Consider the following 6,000-nt stretch of genomic DNA (forward strand, 5'->3'; position numbering starts at 1 on the left):
TGCCCTGTTAAAGCTGCCCTGATCAACTGTAAGTGCTGTTATTGTGAAGTGGAAATGTCTAGAAGCAACAACGGCTCATCCGCAAAGTGGTAGGCTACGCAAGCTCACAGAACGTAACTGCCAAATGCTAAAGCGCGTAGTTATGTTGTAACACTTACTACCGATTTCCAAACTGCCTCTGGAAGCAACGTCAGCAAAATAACTGTTCGTCGGGAGCTTCTTGAAACGGGTTTCCATGGCCGAGCAGCCACACACAAGTATAAGATCACCATGCACAATACCAAGCGTCGGCTGGAGTGGTGTAAAGCTAGCCGCCATTGGACTCTGGTGCTGTGGAAACGTGTTCTCTGGAGTTATGAATCACGCTTCACCATCTGGCAGTCTGACGGACGAATCTGGGTGTGGCGGATGCCAGGAGAATGCTACCTGCCCCAATGCAGAGTGCCAACTGTACATTTTGGTGGAGGAGGAATAATGTTCTGGGGCTATTTTTCATGGTTTGGGCTAGGACTGTTAGTTCCAGTGAAGGGAAATATTAACGCTACAGCATACAATGACATTCTACATGATTCTGTCCTTCCAACTTTGTGGCAACAGTTTTGGGGAAGGTCATTTCCTGTTTCAGCATGTCAATGCCCCCGTGCACAAAGCGAGGTCCATACAAAAATGGTTTGTCGAGATTGGTGTGGAAAAACTTGACTGGCCTGTTCAGAGCCCTGACCTCAACTCCATCGAACACCTTTGGAATGAATTGGAACAAATGGTCTGTTCTATATCTTCAATAAAATGAAACATGTACTACTGTGACATTAAAATGTTTAATGGTATTTTTCATCAGTTGTTTTATATGAAATGTAATTACCACAACGCTAAGTCATTACCATCACGGAACATATTTTTGAGGATAAGGTTTATTCAATTACAATTGATGTTGAGGATTTTTCCCATATGTGAACCTTAAATGCTTGTTCTTAAGATAATTTCAAAAGTAATGTAAAATATTAAGCTGTTGATGTGGTAAATACATGTTTCTGAGAATCATCAAGGCATATATGGACATTTAGACATGTCAATGATGTGAATACATGTAATTAAGAAAATTTCCAAATTGTAAAAAAAAAAGTGAAAAAATACAATTTATGTGAAATATTACATAAAATACCTTAGGCACAGTTTCTGTAATTGTCACGGCCGTCGTAGTGATTGGACCAAAATGCAGCGGGTATGTGAATGCTCATCTTAACACTACACAAAACAAGTAAAAACAAACGACAGCTAGACAGTTTGCAGGCAAACCACAGCAGTGCAAAAACAACTTCCCACAAAAGACAGGTGGAAAAAGGGCTACCTAAGTATGGCTCCCAATCAGCAACAACGATGTACAGCTGTCCCTGATTGAGAGCCATACCAGGCCAACACAAAGAAATACACAACATAGAAAGAACATAGAAATACAAAACATAGAACAATACCCCAAAACCCCGACAACACAAAACAAACACACCCCTGCCACGCCCTGACCAAACTACAATAACAAATAACCCCTTATACTGGTCAGGACGTGACAGTAATTTCCTTTTCTACTAAAATAGCACATTTTATGACGTGGTGGTAATGACATTTCCCCTCAGGTATTTGGGGAAACCGATTTAAAAAATTATATTCTTAAATAGTATGGTCTCAGCCACTATAAGATCCTGTTCCCAGACAGAGTGAAGAAAATATTCAGATAAATAAAAAGCAGTTTCAAGAGGTTTCATTTTTCAAAACTTTTAACATCCTAAAGTGCCCGTATTTGCAAAACCAACCATAAATAGCTGCATGCAGCCTACTCCCTGTCACACCCTGATTGGTTTCACCTGTCTTTGTGATTGTTTCCACAACCCTCCAGGTGTCGCCCATCTTCCCCATTATCCCCTGTGTATTTATACCAGGCGATAATACCATATTTATAAAAGCCTACCAGCGTTTTTCCTTCTGTTCCTGTCTCTCGATTATTCCTGTTTTCCCGGTGTTGACCTTTTCTAACTGCCCTGAGCCTGCCTGCCGTCCTGTACCTTTGCCCCAACTATCTGGATTACTGACCTCTGCCTGCCCTTGACCTGTCTTTTGCCTGCCCCTGTTGGATTAATAAACTGTTGTTACTTCGACATTGTCTGCATCTGGGTCTTACCTGAAACGTGATGGTACAAACTGGCCATGACTGACCCAGCAGACCCGGGCCAGCTGCGCAACGCCATCTCCTGTCAAGGAGCCACCATCGGTAGGCACGAGGGATTGCTTCAGGGCCTTATGGAGGGGTTCCAAACGTTGAATGAACACCATGACCGGGCGTTGGACATTTTGTTGGAACAATTCCGTGGGTTGTCTGGGAAGCAGCCTACCACGGTGGTAACCCCACATCCCCACAGTAACTCAGCTGTTAGCACCCCCTTCTCATCAGTCACTCCACCTTCTCGGGAGACCCGCTAACCTCCCCCGGAACACTTCAATGGAGAGCCGAGCACCTGTCGGATATTTCTAGCTCAGTGTGCCCTCATCTTCAAGCTTCAGCCCTCCTCCTTCCCCTCGGATCGCTCCAAGATAGCCTACCTCATCACGCTGATGTCTGGCAGGGCTGTCACCTGGTCTACTGCTGTATGGGAACAACAGCCGGCCATATGCATTAGTCTGGAGGGGTTCGTGTGAGAGGTGAAGAAGGTTTTTGATGCCCCGTTCTCCGGGAGAGAAGCTGCCCGGAAGCTAATTCCAGCTTCGGCAGGACTCCCGCAGTGTGGCAGCCTATGCGGTGGATTTCCGCACGTTGGCAGCGGAGAGTGCTTGGAACCAGGAAGCGTTGTTCGATATGTTCCTGCATGGCGTCTCGGAGGAGGTTAAGGACGAACTTGCAGCTCGGAAGTTACCTACGGATCTCGATTCCCTCGTTGTGTTGACCATCCGTATCGATCGGCAATTACGGGAATGACGGAGGGAGAGGAAATTCGATGTCGCTCGCATGTCCTGGGATTCCACCTTGCCTCCGAGTCATCCCAGAAGTCCCCGACGGTCCCGTTGCCAAGAGAACCCAAGGCTTCTTGACCTCCTCCGAGAGTCGCAAAAGACAGCCGAGTCACCGCTTCCCGGGCCTATGCAACAAGGCAGTGCTGGGCTGTTGCCAGCGGAACAGCAATACAGGATCAACACGAAGAGTTGTCTGTATTGTGGGACTCTTGGTCATTTTGTGTCCTCTTGTACTTTAAAAGACCAGGCTAACCGGTAGGATCGAGTACTCTGGTGGGCCATATGGAGAACTTTTCTGCTTCCCTTGCTCGCACCCCTTTTCATGCCATTCTGCTTTGGGGAAACCAGTCTAAGTCTCTCCGGATTCTCATTGACTCTGGGGCCGATGAAAGCTTTTTGGACGCTACCCTGGCTTCCGAGCTGAACATCCCCACTCAGTCCCTCTCCATTCCCATGGATGTTAGGGCACTGGACGGGTGCTCTATAGGCCAGGTGACTCATATTACCACTCCCATCAACCTACGGGTGTCAGGGAATCACAGCGAGACTATTCCATTTCTGCTCATATCTCCTCAGATTCCCATGGTTTTGGGATTCTCCTGGCTCCAGCAACACAATCCCCTCATCAGTGGTCTACGGGTGCCATCATGGGCTGGAGTCCGTTCTGCCACACACACTGTCTGAAGTCATCGCAACCTTCCCCGGGATGTCTTCATGGGGGCTCGGAAGGTGCCCCGGACCTCTCTGCTATCCCTGTGGAGTACCAGGACTTCCGGGAGGTGTTCAGCGAGGCCCGGGCCACTTCGCTTCTGCCACACCGACCCTATGACTGCGGGATTGACCTTCTTCCAAACACCACGCCGCCCCGGGACGTCTGTACTCTCTGTCAGGACCGGAGACCAAGGCTATGGAGACCTACATTGGGAACTCCCAGGCTGCAGGATTTATCCATCCCTCTTCCTCTCCCGCCAGTGCAGGGTTCTTCTTCGTGGAGAAAAAGGACAAGACCCGGCGCCTGTGCATTGACTACCGGGGACTCAATGACATTACTGTTAAGAACCGTTACCCACTACCACTCATTTTCTCGGCCTTCGAGCCGCTCCATGGGGCCATTGTGTTTTCCATGCTGGATCTACGGAATGCCTACCACCTGGTGCAGATACGAGAGGGGGACAAGTGGAAGACCGCCTTCAACATGGCCATCGGCCACTACGAGTATCTGGTCATGCCTTTTGGCCTCACCAACGCCCCTGCGGTGTTCCAGGCTCTGCTAAATTATGTTCTCTGCAACATGTTGAACCGGTTCATCTTCATCTACATTGATGACATCCTCGTCTTCTCCCACTCCCCCCAAGAAAACGTGCTCCACATCCGGCAGGTTCTTCAATGTCTTCTGGAGAATCAGCTGTTTGTGAAAGCTGAGAAGTGCGCGTTCCATTACTCCACCATTCCCTTTCTGGGTTACATCATCTCTGCTGGGAGTGTCCAGATGGATCCCGGGAAAGTGAGAGTGGTGGTGGATTGCACCTCAGCCTACGTCCAGGGTGCAGCTGCAACGTTTCCTGGGGTTTGCCAACTTTTATCTGTGATTTATCTCGGGATACAGCACCCTGGCTTCCCCCCTGTCTGCACTCACCTCTACAAAGGTTCGATTCACATGGCCATCTGCCGCTGACCGGGCGTTCCGGGACCTCAAACACCGCTTCACCACTGCTCCCATCTTGGTTCATCCTGACCCTTCCCGTCAGTTTGTGGTGGAGGACGATGCTTCGGATGTCAGAGTGGGGGCTGTCCTGTCCCAACGTTCTGCCCTGGACCTTAAGCTTTGGTGACAAAATGGATGGCACTGTGATAGACTGCATCCAGTTTGCTGAGTAGAGTGTTGGAGGCTATTTTGTAAATGACATCACCGAAGTCGAGGATCGGTAGGATAGTCAGTTTTACGAGGGTATGTTTGGCAGCGTGAGTGAAGGAGGCATTGTTGCGAAATAGGAAGCCGATTCTAGATTTCATTTTGGATTGGAGATGCTTAATGTGAGTCTGGAAGGAGAGTTTACAGTCCAGCCAGACATCTAGGTATTTGTAGTTGTAGTGATGCTAGTCGGACGGGCAGCGATCGGTTGATGGCAGTGTTGTATGGCATTGAAGCTTGTTTGGAGGTTTGTTAACACAGTGTCCAATGAAGTGCCAGATGTATACAGAATGGCGTCGTCTGCGTAGAGGTGGTTCAAGGAATCACCAGCAGCAAGAGCGACATCATTGATATATACAGAGGAAAGAGTCGGCCCGAGAATTGAACCCTGTGGTACCCATAGAGACTGCCAGAGGTCCGGACAACAGGCCCTCCGATTTGACACACTGAACTCTATCTGAGAAGTAGTTGGTGAACCAGGCGAGGCAGTCATTTGAGAAACCAAGGCTGTTCAGTCTGCCGATAAGAATATGGTGATTGACCGAGTCGAAAGCCTTGGCCAGGTTGATGAAGACGGCTGCACAGTACTGTCTTTTATCAATGGTTGTTATGATATCGTTTAGTACCTTGAGCGTGGCTGAGGTGCACCCGTGACCAGCTCGGAAAGCGGATAGCATAGCGGAGAAGGTACGGTGTAACAGTAATAGAGGTTGCAACAATAGCTGCAGATAATTTTAGAAAGAGAGGGTCCAGATTGTCTAGCCCAGCTGATTTTTATGAGTCCAGATTTTGCAGCTCTTTCAGAACATCTGCTATCTGGATTTGGGTGAAGGAGAAGCTGGGGAGGCTTGGGGAAGTAGCTGCGGGGAGTGCAGAGCTGTTGGCTGGGGTTGGGGTTGGGGTAGCCAGGATGAAAGCATGGCCAGCCGTAGAGAAATGCTTATTGGAATTCTCGATTATCGTGGATTTATCGATGGTGACAGTGTTTCCTAGCCTCAGGGCAGTAGGCAGCTGGGAGGAGGTGCTCTTATTTTCCATGGACTTTACAGTGTCCCAAAACTTTTTGGAGTTAGAGCTACAGGATGCAA

The sequence above is a fragment of the Salmo trutta genome, chromosome 18 (genome assembly GCF_901001165.1).
Source record: "Salmo trutta chromosome 18, fSalTru1.1, whole genome shotgun sequence".
Classification (NCBI taxonomy): domain Eukaryota; kingdom Metazoa; phylum Chordata; class Actinopteri; order Salmoniformes; family Salmonidae; genus Salmo; species Salmo trutta.